Genomic DNA, 13,611 nt, shown 5'->3' with positions numbered 1-13,611 from the left:
TCTCTCTCTCTCCTACCTTCAGAAGATGGGGCCCTCGGATGATGTTGAAACCTATCTTCTCACTTTTGAACGCACGGCAGAGAGAGGGTTGGCCAGAAGCTGAGTGGGCCAGTCTAATCGCACCCTTCTTAAGCAGCGAGCCCCAGAAGGCTTACTTTGATCTAGAGCCAGCCGAAGCTAACGTCTATGCAAAATTGAAGTTCGAGATCCTCGCCCGCCTCGGCGTAACCACGGCTGTTCGCGCCCAAAGGTTCCACGCATGGTCCTTCACATTGGATAAAGCCACCCGAAGCCAGATGTACAGTATGACTTCATCCACCTCGCTCGGAAGTGGCTACAACCCGAGATCAACTCAGTAAGCCACATCGTGGAACGGTTGGTCATGGACCAGTTCTTGAGGAAACTTCCCTCTGCCCTACGCCGTTGGGTCAGTCAGAGTGACCCTCACAATGCAGATGAGCTGGTGGCCCTCGTAGAAAGGTACAATGCAGCAGAAGAGCACCCGCAACCCATAGTCATGGAGCATCCCAACTACCCAAGGTTCCAGGACTCTTCCAGAGACGGTAAAAGGGTACCAGGGTTAAGGGGGACTGAAGAGCGGCGACCGCCTTCACACAGCACCAGCAACAGTGGCTCGCATACTAAGGGCAACAGCCAACATGGGGAGCCGAAAAAGGTCTCTAAGTGGGACACAGACTATGTACCTAAATGTGTAAATTGTTATGAGAGGGGCCACACCGCGAAAGTCTGCCCACTAAATGCTGAACCAATGCAATGCAACAGCGTTGAATCTTATTCGTTGTGGTCCCAATGTATGGGCCCTAGCCCAGAGGACCCCTTGAATAACCATCTCTGGCCATTTGTAAAGGTAAATGGTAAGAGGGTTCGGGCACTTCTTGACTCTGGGAGTATGGTTAAACTAGTGTCCGAATGCCTGTTGCCCATTGGGAAAAAACAGGTAAACAGTTCACAAAGAGTGGCAATTTGTTGTATACATGGGGATAATCACGAATATTCCACTGTTGATGTTCTTATTGAAACAGAGTTTGGTTCTTTAGATTTCAAAGTGGGTATAGTACCCAAACTGGCACATGGTGTGTTAATAGGGACCGATTTTCCCCATTTTCTAAAAATGTGGTCCTCCTCTCAGAATAGCGCCCAGAGTTCAATAGCAGACCATAAAGAAGTAACAGAAGAAACAAATCCTTTGCCTTTTTCAGAAAAAGAGGTTGACGAGGGTCCAAATAAAAAGGGGAAAGAGGAAGAGTGCTGTAAAATTCCCTTTCGCATGGCTACCTTGGTAGGGAATACCCCAAATCAAGATGTTGAAAAGGCGCTTACCACCCAGAACAGGGTAAGACCTTCGCTGACCTAGAGGTCAGTCCTGGCAGTTTTAAGAAGGTCCAGTGGGAAGACCCCACATTAGCCAAAGCAAGGGGGAATATACGGGACCAGAATAGTACCCCTGGCCAACCAGATAGGTCACTTGCCTACCCCTACTTCGAGGTAGAAAATGACCTAGTATATCGGGTTGATAGGAGGAAATCCATTATAACTAAACAATTGTTGGTACCACGGACATTCCGTAATGTAGTATTACACCTCGCACATAGTCACCCATTGGGGAAACACCTAAGGGTGGAAAAGACAAAAGAAAAGATTCTCTGAAGCTTCTATTGGTCTGGTGTTCTGGCAGAAATGACAAATTATTCCTCCTCATGCCCTGAATGTCAGATCACTGCCCCGTTCAAAGCGTATCGTAGCCCATTGGTACGCCTTCCCATAATAGATGTACCATTTGACCGGATTGCTATGGATCTAGTAGGACCCCTAATAAAGTCTGCTAGGGGACATCAGCATATATTGGTAATATTAGATTATGCCACCCGATATCCGGAGGCATTTCCCCTACGTAGCACCTCTGCTAAAAACATAGCAAAAGAGTTAATAGTTCTGTTTACCCGGGTCGGAATTCCTAAAGAGATCTTAACTGACCAAGGAACACCATTTATGTCCCAAGTAACAAATGAGTTATGTAAACTCCTAAAAATCAAGCACCTCAGAACCTCAGTCTATCATCCACAAACAGATGGTTTAGTGGAACGGTTCAATAAAACCTTAAAGAGCATGTTACGCCGGGCGGTCGATAAGGATGGGAAAAACTGGGATTGTTTGTTACCAAATGTAGATGGACGTTCACAGAGGTACACAATTGGAGTCGTTATAATGTGAAATTATAATAGGCTTTATTGTGCCTTTTCCTTTTCATCAGGAAATTATCCAAACACAGGGGGAACAAAGCTTCCATTCACTTGGGAGTATTTCTAGTGAAATCCTTGCAATTAGTTCACATCTCCATTAGTTAAGCATTTATCCCATCCCAAACATATAGCATGAAAATAAGCAGATATAAGCAGTCTCTTAATAATGAAAGTCTTATCTGTTTATCAGCTGTAGAGTAAGCTTCTCTGGTCTCCTGGAACCGCACCCGTGCGTGCACAGAAAAATATCAGCATCCAGGTTTAGAAGTCTTATTGGGTGTCATGCAATCAGCTCTGCTGTGTGGCTGGCAGAACTCAAGACATTGTGGTGTCTCCAAAGGTCAGCTCTCAGTCAGAGCTAAGGAGACAGTCACTTCCTGTCTCAAAGGCAGGCTTTTTGTAAACAATCTAATCAGGCAGGTGGTGTTTAGTAATTAACTACCACACTGCTAGATTAAAGGAACATTACTGAACAGGGATAAGTCCCCTGTTACATACCTCCCCTGTTTGTGGGAAGCTCGGGCTTACCATGGCCAAAGCCCATCCTTCCACTCTCATTCTAGATATCTCTGTGACTTGAATGAGAGTGGATGGAGGAAGAGAACCCTCTGTCCCGCTGGGATTGGAGCCCTTTCTCCAGTTTATTTTTGTCTCCTCCTGAAGATGCTTGAGATCAGCACTCCTCAGTCGCTCGAGGAGGACTTTTTCCACGTAAGGTATTTTTATCGCGTGCGCGGTCTTGAGATTTCTGTTGCGTCGGGCACTCCTCTTTTTGTAGACAAAGTGTATGGCAACAGTTGTAGAGCAGTTAGGACTAGCCCTTAGAGTTTTCTGCTCTTGAAGTGGTCTTTCTGCAGCTTCTCCACACTACGGAGTCGCCAGTTCAGCTTCTTCAGCTAAGGATTCTTCTGGCTTTGACTCTGCACTCCTACCTCTGTTTGTTGCCTGTTGGGCAGCTGTAGGTTTGGCTAATGCTTTCTTTGGTGGCTCAAACTTCGTAATTTTGTTTTGAAGTTGTGTGGAGTCCCAAACTCTCACTGTACCCTTGTCCTTATGGGCATTAGTTACTGTGGGATACTGGTGCTTGGGCAGCGCCAATACCTTTTTCCGTATTGGAGGAATCTGTATCAGAGTCTCCTTCATATTCTGGAGTTCTGTAATTTTTGTCGTCAAGGTTGCCGCTGCGTCTGTTTTCTCCTTTGTGTACTGACTCAAGGGAATGGAACAGTCTCTCTGTCTCTCCAGCTCTTGCTCCAGTTTCTGAGCCTTCTCACGCTCCCTCTCATACAGAGTCACCTGGTATCGAAGCTCGGCTTCCAACGATGCTCTGAAGACATGCAGCGTGGCCTTTAGCTCCTCATACTGCTCTGTGGGGACGTACTGGGTATTCAGACGTTCCTGCAGCGCTTGTACCTCTTTAGCAGCCTGCAGTTTTTCTTCCTGCAGCGTTTGCTGCTTCTCCTCAGCATACTGGAGGTGTGTACACAGACCTTGCAGTTGGTTCTGCAGTCGGTGCTCTGCGTCAAACTTTTCCTTGACTTCTTCTAACTGAAAATTTTCTTCTTTCAGTTTTAAGTTTTCTCTTTTTAATCTTGAACTTTCTCCTTTTTCAGTCTCTGTATTCTTCAGGGCTTCTTTGCAGTCCTCCTTCCATTTACGCACATCTGCTTTGAGAATGACAATCTCTTGGTGTGAGACTTCCTTCTCTAGGTTGAGGGTCTGAAGCTCCTTCTGAGAGACTTTGAGAACTGTACCAAGATTACCAATAGTTTCTTTAGCAATGTCCAGCTCCTCAGTGAGACTGTGTAGTTCCTTACTGGAAACTTCCAGGTCTGTGCGGCAGCTGTTGGTCTCATGATGTGAGGCATCAAGCTCTATACGAAGAGTGTGAACCTCTTGCTGGAAGACTGTCATCTGCTTCAGTGCCTCCTCATACTTCCGCTTTAGCGTAGCCACCATTTTATCAGATTGGCTCTGCTTTTCATCCATGGTGGAGATAGTAGCCTTTGTAGTATCTAGCACAGTCTTGAGATCCTCCAATTCGGTATTGGCCGCAGAGTAAATTGCGAGCACAGTCTTCTGTAGCTCAGCATTATTTTTTCTCTCTCTTCCTAATTCTTCACAGAGCAGATCACAGTCATGCCTGGCAATTTTCAGGGCGTCTTCAGGGCTGGTCAAGGGATCGTCACTCACTGGTTCCGGCTCCGCTTCCCTGGGATGACTAGTTGAGGGTTCCTCACTGTTGGCACCGGACAGACACTTCTTTGGGGTACACGACTTCTGCCTTGGGCCCTCTGGATATTCGGTTAACCGTGGGACGAATTCTCCATTTTCTCTAGGCTGCAGGGCAACTCGGTCCCCCTTTCCCTCCACAGGATCTGCGGACGTGTCTGTTCCTTCCACGGTAAGTGAAGAACTGCTTTTCTTTTTCCGCCTTTTTGATTTGGATGACACCGTCCCTTCAGGGATATTGGGGTCTCCATCTTCATTTGAAATTTTAGCAGCTTCATTATATACGCCAGGCTTTTCTTGCCGTTGCTTTAGCTGACAGAAATATTGGGTGATCTGCTGCTCCCGCTCTGTCGCCTGTTGATCATATTCATCATCAAAGGGAGCGGTCTTTTCTATTCGTGCCGAGTTCAGGCACCCCCACCATTCTTGGGGTGTTTTGTGGGTGTGACTCGGTTCGGGTTCTCCGTAAGAGATGTCTTCCTCTTTATTGGACTGGAAGGGCCACTCTTCCGTGGGGTAGGGTTCATTACAGGAATGCTGCATCTTGTCCTCCATTTTTAGGCTATCAGGTGTAATTTTCTTCCTGACCTCAGGAGGCGCTATTGCAGCTGTTGCCACTGTATTTGCTAGAACCCCCAATTGTGGTAGTCCTACAGATGGGCATATTTTGCTTGTAGAGGTCATAGCTCTCACAGGCATCTCTGTAGACTTTTCTTTCTTGGATAATTTTTTTCAATATCAGCAGTATTGTGCATGCATTTTCTTTTATCAGGTATACAAGTTGTGCAGTTGCTAGGTAAAAAAGTCTATTTGCTTTACACCATTTTCTTGCAGGGTGCAATCTCCCCGCTTCAGCAACAGAATTTGGTTTTCTACCTGAGTTCAGTAATTTTCAGTCTCATCTTTGGGTATTATGGCATTCACACTTCACACTTTGGGTGTCTGTTTTTGCTCCCAAGATATATATAGGCAGACTTTTTTACTTGCAGAAAAAAAACATTCTTTGCATTGGACTATTTCTTTCATTCCCGGCAGGCTGAGTCAACATTCAGCAATTGGTTTTGAAAAACCCTTTTACACAGTTCAGAAATCACTTTTTCCCCCTATAGGGCAATTTTACACTCAGCATTGGTTTGCTAAAAATTCCCCTGCTTCCGCACAGTCTTGTATCAATTTTCACACTTTTCTGCATATACTCCATTGACAGCTGGTAGTCCTATGCGGTGTGGCAACCTTTATCTGAAAAATCAGTACCACTCGTGGGTCACCATCTGTATTCACTGCTTCAGCGAAACTTTTGAAAACAACAAACACCTATTCCTTTCCAAGGGCTGACTCACTTCTTGAACCCTGACTATGGCTGAAAGGCAAAGACCCCTATTTCAATGACCATATTACACTTTGTGATAGGCAAAATAAGGTTTAGCTACTTCAGCAGTCTCTTCTGGGTTTTTGTAAGTTTTCAGTGGTGTGTATCCCTTTAATTCCGATCTCTGCTGCATGAGGTTTTTTTTTTTTTTTTTTTTCTCAGACTGTTTGTAGGCAAAAAGCATAAAAAAAAATTTCACATAAAAATCTCCGGTCCTTTTTAACTACAAAGACACCTCTTATCCCACCTCGGACACCAAATGTAGACGGACGTTCACAGAGGTACACAATTGGAGTTGTTATAATGTGAAATTATAATAGTGGTGAAGAAAAAAATGTGAACTAGCGCTAAAGTGTAATACACAGTGTGATATTAAAAAACTTATAATAAAGGATGGCTGCCCGGTGATACTGCCAGTACTAACAGAATAAACCAAAATAAAGAAAAACCTGGCGCCAAATAGTCAGTGGAATGTCCTGTACTCCTCAAGGGATCCGCACACTTGCTCGACAGACCATGCAAAGAAAAGAACACAATGTTTGTGTTCTTTTCTTTGCATGGTCTGTCGAGCAAGTGTGCGGATCCCTTGAGGAGTACAGGACATTCCACTGACTATTTGGCGCCAGGTTTTTCTTTATTTTTGTGAAATTATAATAGGCTTTATTGTGCCTTTTCCTTTTCATCAGGAAATTATCCAAACACAGGGGGAACAAAGCTTCCATTCGCTTGGGAGTATTTCTAGTGAAATCCTTGCAATTAGTTCACATCTCCATTAGTTAAGCATTTCTCCCATCCCAAACATATAGCATGAAAATAAGCAGATATAAGCAGTCTCTTAATAATGAAAGTCTTATCTGTTTATCAGCTGTAGATTAAGCTTCTCTGCTCTCCTGGAACCGCACCCGTGCGTAAACAGAAGAATATCAGCATCCAGGTTTAGAAGTCTTATTGGGTGTCTTGCAATCAGCTCTGCTGTGTGGCTGGCAGAACTCAAGACATTGTGGTGTCTCCAAAGGTCAGCTCTCAGTCAGAGCTAAGGAGTCAGTCACTTCCTGTCTCAAAGGCAGGCTTTTTGTAAACAATCTAATCAGTCAGGTGGTGTTAAGTAATTAACTACCACACTGCTAGATTAAAGGAACATTACTGAACATGGATAAATCCCCTGTTACACCATACCTGTTATTTGCCATTAGGGAGGTTCCCCAATCATCCACAGGCTTCTTCCCGTTTGAACTATTGTATGGCCGACACCCAAGAGGCTTACTGGATATAGCCAAAGAGACTTGGGAACACGAGGTTACCCCATACAGAAGTGTAATAGAACATGTTGCCCAGATGCAGGACCGCATAGCTGCAGTCCTACCTATAGTGAGGGAACACATGGAAAAAGCTCAAGAGGCACTAAGGAATACATATAATAAGGTTGCTAGGGTCAGAATTGTTTATCCAGGCGACAGAGTGCTAGTTCTGGTTCCCACCGTAGAGAGTAAATTCCTTGCTAAGTGGCATGGGCCATATGCGGTCTTAGAAAGAGTGGGAGAAGTAAATTACAAGGTGAGACAGCCAGGTAGGAGGAAACCTGAGCAAATCTACCATGTAAACCTACTTAAGCCATGGAAAGATAGAGAGGTCTTGTTAACCCTAGTACCCCCAGGTCCGTCAGAGAATCAAGAAACTGACCCAGAGGTTAGCATAGCTGAAACCCTGTCCGTTCATCAGAAACGAGAGGTCCAGAACCTAGTGAGAAGAAACAAAGAAGTCTTCTCTATAAAGCCAGGTAGAACTAGGGTAATTGAACATGATCTAGTCTCTGAACCGGGGGTCCGAGTTAACCTTAAACCGTACCGAATCCCAGTGGCCAAAAGGGAGGCTATAAGTTTAGAGGTTAAAAAATGCTAAAACTAGGCGTAATTGAGGAATCCCAAAGTGGGTGGAACAGCCCTATAGTTTTAGTCCCAAAACCGGATGGTACAACAAGGTTTTGCAATGACTACCGTAAACTAAACGCTGTGTCAAAATTTGATACTTATCCTATGCCCAGGGTTAATGAACTGGTAGAGAGACTGGGCAAAGCCCGAAATCTCATGACCCTAGACCTAACAAAAGGGTACTGGCAGGTTCCCCTCACAGAAAGGGCAAAAGAAAAGACAGCCTTCTCAACCCCAGACGGCCTCTTTCAGTATAGGGTGCTGCCTTTTGGCTTACATGGAGCTCCCGCCACATTCCAAAGAATGATGGATAAAATTTTAAAGCCACATGCTCAGTATGCTGCCGCCTACCTAGATGATGTGGTAATCCATAGTGAAGATTGGCAATCCCACCTTCCAAAGGTCCAAGCTGTGCTTGACGCAGTTCGGTCTGCTGGACTTACTGCTAACCCCGCTAAATGCACTATTGGTCTGGAGGAGGCCAAGTATCTGGGGTATTCTATTGGCAGAGGTTTACTCAAACCCCAAACACTCAAAGTAGAGGCGGAACAAAATTGGCGAAGGCCAGTTACAAAAAAACAAGTAAGGACCTTTTTGGGATTAATTGGCTACTATAGAAGGTTTATTCCCAATTTTGCAACTAAGGCAACCCCACTAACCGACCTCACAAAAGCAAGAGGGCCGCTAATAGTAAAGTGGTCCCCCGAAACCAAACAGGCCTTTAGAAGCCTGAAAGAAGCTCTCTGTGCCCAATCAGTGTTGGTCACACCTGACTTCTCTAAAGAGTTTTTAGTCAAACCGACGCATCTGAGGTAGGGCTGGGCGCTGTACTCTCCCAGGAGTCTCAAGGTGAGGAGCACCCCATCCTTTTTTTAAGTAGGAAACTAAACCCCCAGGAGAAAAATTACTCAATAGTCGAGAAAGAGTGTCTCGCAATAAAGTGGGCTGTAGAGACGCTCAAATACTATCTGTTGGGGAGAAAATTCCGGTTGGTCACAGATTATGCACCCCTCACCTGGATGTGTCAAAACAGAGAGAAGAATGCTAGAGTGACCAGGTGGTTCCTACGCCTACAGCCCTTTACATTTTCTGTGGAGCACAGGTCAGGGCACAAACATGGCAATGCTGATAGGTTGTCAAGGATGCACTGCCTAATATCCATGGCCGCTCATCCCTCGAGATGTGAGCTGGGGGGGTGGGGAGGATATGTGACAGAAACCAGAGGATGGTAATAAATTCCATATATAGGGCTCCCAGGATACTGAACAGCTTCTATCCTGTTTAGGCTGGAAAGTGCAGCCCTAGAATGCATGCACTCCATCCCACAGTTTGGCAAGTGCTGGAACTGAGGGGTGAGGGATCCAGACCAGAGTTTGTCTGCTGCCTGATTTCTGTCACCTGTCCTACTAGGTGGAAATCAGGTATGTACGGCTGATTTCCTGGTTCCTCTCCCCTCTCCCCAAGAGACTGGAGGCAGGAAGGCTGCTGGAAGCAGAGAGGGGAAAAGCCTCTCCCCAAACAGGTTAAATAATTTTGTACCTTTATCAGATTGCAAAGTTCCTTATTTTTGTTTGTTGGAAGCGGATAAGCCGCCCCAATCCCAGTCAGGGTAAACCTCAGTTAAGTTATTGCTCAGGTGAGCAGGCTTTTGTTTTGCTTGTGTTTCTTTTGTATGCAGTGTGGCATTCTCAGTGCCTGGAACTGAATAAACCAGGCAGTAGCCTGTTTAAAGGAACAGCACGTTACGCCTCGTCATTTAACCTACCCTAAAAGACCGTGTTCTAACAGTCCTGGACAGACGGCGGAGCCCCGGAGTAAGCCGTTTGTCACAATATATATATATATATATATATATATATATATATATACACACTTTCTGTATGTGTGGGGGACACCAAACAATATGTATGGGCTTAATACATCCTTAGATAGCTGCACTCCAAAAATTAGAGTGCTAGCTTGCTCCTTGTGTCTGAAATACAATTGGCCCAATTCACATACATTGCTATGTATTACTACAGTCAGGTAATGGACTGCAAAATGGGGACAAGAAAGATGGTGTAGGGGAAAACACATCAGTGTGATGCACATACATTTAACCCCTTCACTCCCAATGCGATTTAGGGTTAATCAGCCGGGTATAATGCCTTTATTAATGGCCTGATTAACCCTTTCATAGCCACACTACAGTAGAAATAGGCAGGATTGAGTGATGCCATAAGTTGGTGTGCAATGGAGAGGCAGTTCCTCAAAAGAAATCTGGTCAAATTGGCGCAAAGGGCTATAAACAAAAGAAATTGCGTGGAAGAGGATAGAGGTACTAATGCATATAAAGGTAAAAGAAAGGAGTGCTACTTAGGTTCCTCCTGTAGTGATAGAGAACTATACCTTTAAAGGGAATATAAGAGAACAAAATAGTGCAATAACATTTTAATAATGTTAAAAAGAAAAAAAATGCGATTGTCAACTCACAAACACACGGGTAGTAAGCGCAGTTGAATATTCAGCTTTTCAGCTTTACATTACAGGAAACCTCATGTCCAGGCACTTTCCACTGCACGGAAGCACACGCCCGAGACGCCATTGTGAGCTCGGCCTTAGGGGACAGTGTTCGCTCTGTGTGAGAGACCTGGGTTCCTGCCTTGTCCCTGAGAGAGTAAGGAAAGATTACATTCACCCAGGGGCCTTAAGCTCCTGGGATGACTAGTCCTGCCCAGAGAAGGGATGGTACCCCTGGCCTGGGATACTGGAAGCAAAGGACCTGTTCATGTTCTGTTCAGTTATGCTGTTGTGCCAATAAATCTGTTGCACCGATGCTTGTACTCCAGGTTCCTATATCCAACATCATGGAAGTTCCTATGGGGATAAACCTCTGTCTATGACAGGAGCACTGCAGGATGGAGGCGCTGCAAAATCACTAAAGACTATCCTGTGGCCAACTCCCTACAACATCGCGGAGACTCACCCTCCTGAGAACCAACAGGTGAGCATCACTGACGCCATAAGACCTATAGATCTCCCTAAGGGGGGATACGGGCGTTACATCTATGTTGGAACCCCTGGGAGTAATTGCTTCTGGTACTATAAATAGTACAGTAAAGCTAAATCGAATTCGTATTAAATGTCGATGAAACATTGTGTATCACAGTAGTCACTCACATTACCATCTGTTTCATAGAGAAGTTTCCGTTTCCTCTCCTGCCCCCTTAGCCGAGTCGTTTCCCGGTTCAGTAAATGCTGAGGTGCCTTGCAGCAGACTTACCCCATACTGAGGAACCTCTTGCATCATTCGGAGGACAGCACTTCACACATTCAGCCGGGAGTCAGATATACTCTATGTTGCACTCATACTCTTACTGCTGGCACTTTTTTCATAGAGTCATGATGGAAATACAATATAAACCCCTGCGCTTACAATTGCAGTTTATCCCAGTCCAAAGAAATGTCCATATAGCTTTGAAAGTTCTCTTGATAGTTCAAGTGGAAATGATGTGAAAAAATCTGCTACTGGCTGGCACCCCGATGATCCTCCTGTATATGGATAGATAAGGGGAAACAGACCATTGCGCAGTAACGAGTACCAGGTTTCAATTCCAAAGACAATAAAGGTGTCAACTTAGAAGAATGATGATGTTATGTTCAATTGAGAGAATCTGTTCTTTGGTCCACGTATTCTCCTATATTTCACGAATCCCACGTGTAGTTAGTCCTCAGTCAGCCTCATCTACTGGTTCAACACAGCTTAAAACCCGAAAGTATTCTCCGTGGATCCCCAGGAATGAAATGACAATAGGAGATAATGGTGCAGACCGCTAGAAAATTTAATATGAATAAAAAAAACAGCCAAGAGCTTACTCACAAACTTTGCTGCTGTAAAACAGCTGTCAATGTGCCGTCCGCAGCTTGTATCGGGTGTTAAGCCTGGTGCACTGAGCTGCAAGCCCTCTCACTGCTCGTAGTCTCAATACCAGCGCTACTCTCCGCGCAACTGGATGACGTCACACGATGGCGCCACCACGACCCTCCCTGCCGACGGACACCTCAAGTCAACTCCTCCTTCCCCAAACGCGTTTCATGACGCTAGAACCGACACCACTGATGAAGTGACGGTTTTAGCGTCACGAAACGCATTTGGGGAAGGAGTTGAGGAATTGGACGCAGCCGAATTTTTCAAGCGCGAGCTGTTGAAATATGTAAGTATTTAGACATATTTGTATTTACATTGTTTACCGTTTAATACAGGTTTTTTTTTCCCCATGTGATTTTGATTACATCAGGCAGGGGAGGCCCAAGAATTTTCATGGAATGAAAAGGGGGGCTCGGCATAAAAAGTTTGCTCACCCCTGAATAGGGTATCACTGACTTTCCCACTAGGGGAAAGGAACAGGGTAGGCCAAGCTCCAGGCAATCCTGCGTGACCCCTGCCTCTCTCAAGGGGAAGAGGCACTGACTATATTTGGGGCGGCAATGCCATTAAGTACTGGCAGGAGGAGGGCACCAGGTCTGTCCCATGATTGGACATGTTCAGGCCTGATGTCATCGCCTCCCCGCCACTCTAAAGCACTGTAGGGAGTGCGGAAAATCCATATTACTTACTGGCAGGTCTGCTCTTACTAGGACTTACTGCCAGGAGGACAGACTAGTAGTCATAGATGGCATGGCTACATAAGGCCGAGCAGCACGTATAGCAATTATTTATGTCAGTGGCAGACACCTTGATGGTAAAGGTTACGCGCAGTTTGTAATGGGTTTGTTAATCGCAGAATTAAACATTACTTGTTAGCTATTTGCACAAAGGGAACCTACATTCGGCCGCCATCTTATGTTATAAAAGTAACTTTTGGGGGGAGGGGGAGTCACGTCCCGAGGGCGAGGCCCCCCCCCCTCTATCCATCACTTGTCTTATGAACGGCAACTGCAATACACCTCAGGTGTGTGGTTACCGTAACATCGCACCTTTCCTTACCCAGCAATTTCTTTTTAATGACACATGGGATAAAGATAATTAATAATTATATAAAACATTTTCTGACATTTGCTATGAACATCTGGCTTTGCTTGTCCTCATCACGTGATGTCCCTCTAAGCCACGCCCCCGGCAGGGACAGTCTCATGGTGTCTCCTCCCCTTTAACCCCTCTGGTGCTGGTTATTATTATTACTGTGATTGGCTGCTGCTGGTCACGTGGTCGCTCTAGATCGGAGGCACATGGGCAGCAGGAAGCAATCCCTTCTCAGCCGGGCAGAGAGCAGCAGCAGCAACGTCTCCCACACATGCAGCAGCTGGGAGGGGCCGGGAGAGTCAGGCAGGATCCCCCCTCTGCGGTGAGTGTCCGCGCGCCGCCGCCTGTATAGCTGCCCCCCCCTTCAAGCAGGGACTTAAACACGCCCCCTGAGCCTCTCCTGCTCTAACCAATGAGCGAGCCCCGCTGCTGCAGGGGAAGAACCCCCACACATTGTAACTCAGGGAACCTCCTTTACCGGAGCGCGCCGCCTGTATCACGTGATCAGGGTCACTGCTGCTAACAACAGGGATTGTGGGTAACGGGTGACGCAGCTTCGGACACGCCCCTTTATCCCCGGTCCCCCAGCTCCTAATAATGACAGATACAGTACAAGAGGTTAGATAACACACAGAGGGGGGAGTGTTGGGGTCTGCTGCCAAATCCTGGTCTGGTTCCCTTAGCACAGGGCTCATAAACCCTGCACCAGAGATCAATGTACTGGGGACAAAAACCCCAGCAATGTGCTCCCAGTAATGGGGGCTGGTGGTGCTCTGGGACAGAATAATACGATAACAAGAAATAAAAAAAGTTCTCCCC

General features: G+C 45.9%; 1 protein-coding gene across 1 annotated transcript in view; it reads left to right on the top strand.

Annotated features, from left to right (window-relative positions):
* The first annotated feature begins 12,978 nt into the window (after window positions 1-12,978).
* The window catches only part of LOC142466860 (uncharacterized), a 139,676-nt gene continuing 139,043 nt past the window's right edge, over window positions 12,979-13,611 (top strand). The window contains exon 1 of the mRNA XM_075572389.1: window positions 12,979-13,114. The gene's annotated coding sequence lies outside the window, so the exon portion shown is untranslated. The remainder of the gene's footprint in view (window positions 13,115-13,611) is intronic.

The sequence above is a fragment of the Ascaphus truei genome, chromosome 15 (genome assembly GCF_040206685.1).
Source record: "Ascaphus truei isolate aAscTru1 chromosome 15, aAscTru1.hap1, whole genome shotgun sequence".
Taxonomy (NCBI): domain Eukaryota; kingdom Metazoa; phylum Chordata; class Amphibia; order Anura; family Ascaphidae; genus Ascaphus; species Ascaphus truei.
Note: the sequence above shows the minus strand (reverse complement) of the source record. Positions and strands in the feature narration are given on the sequence as shown.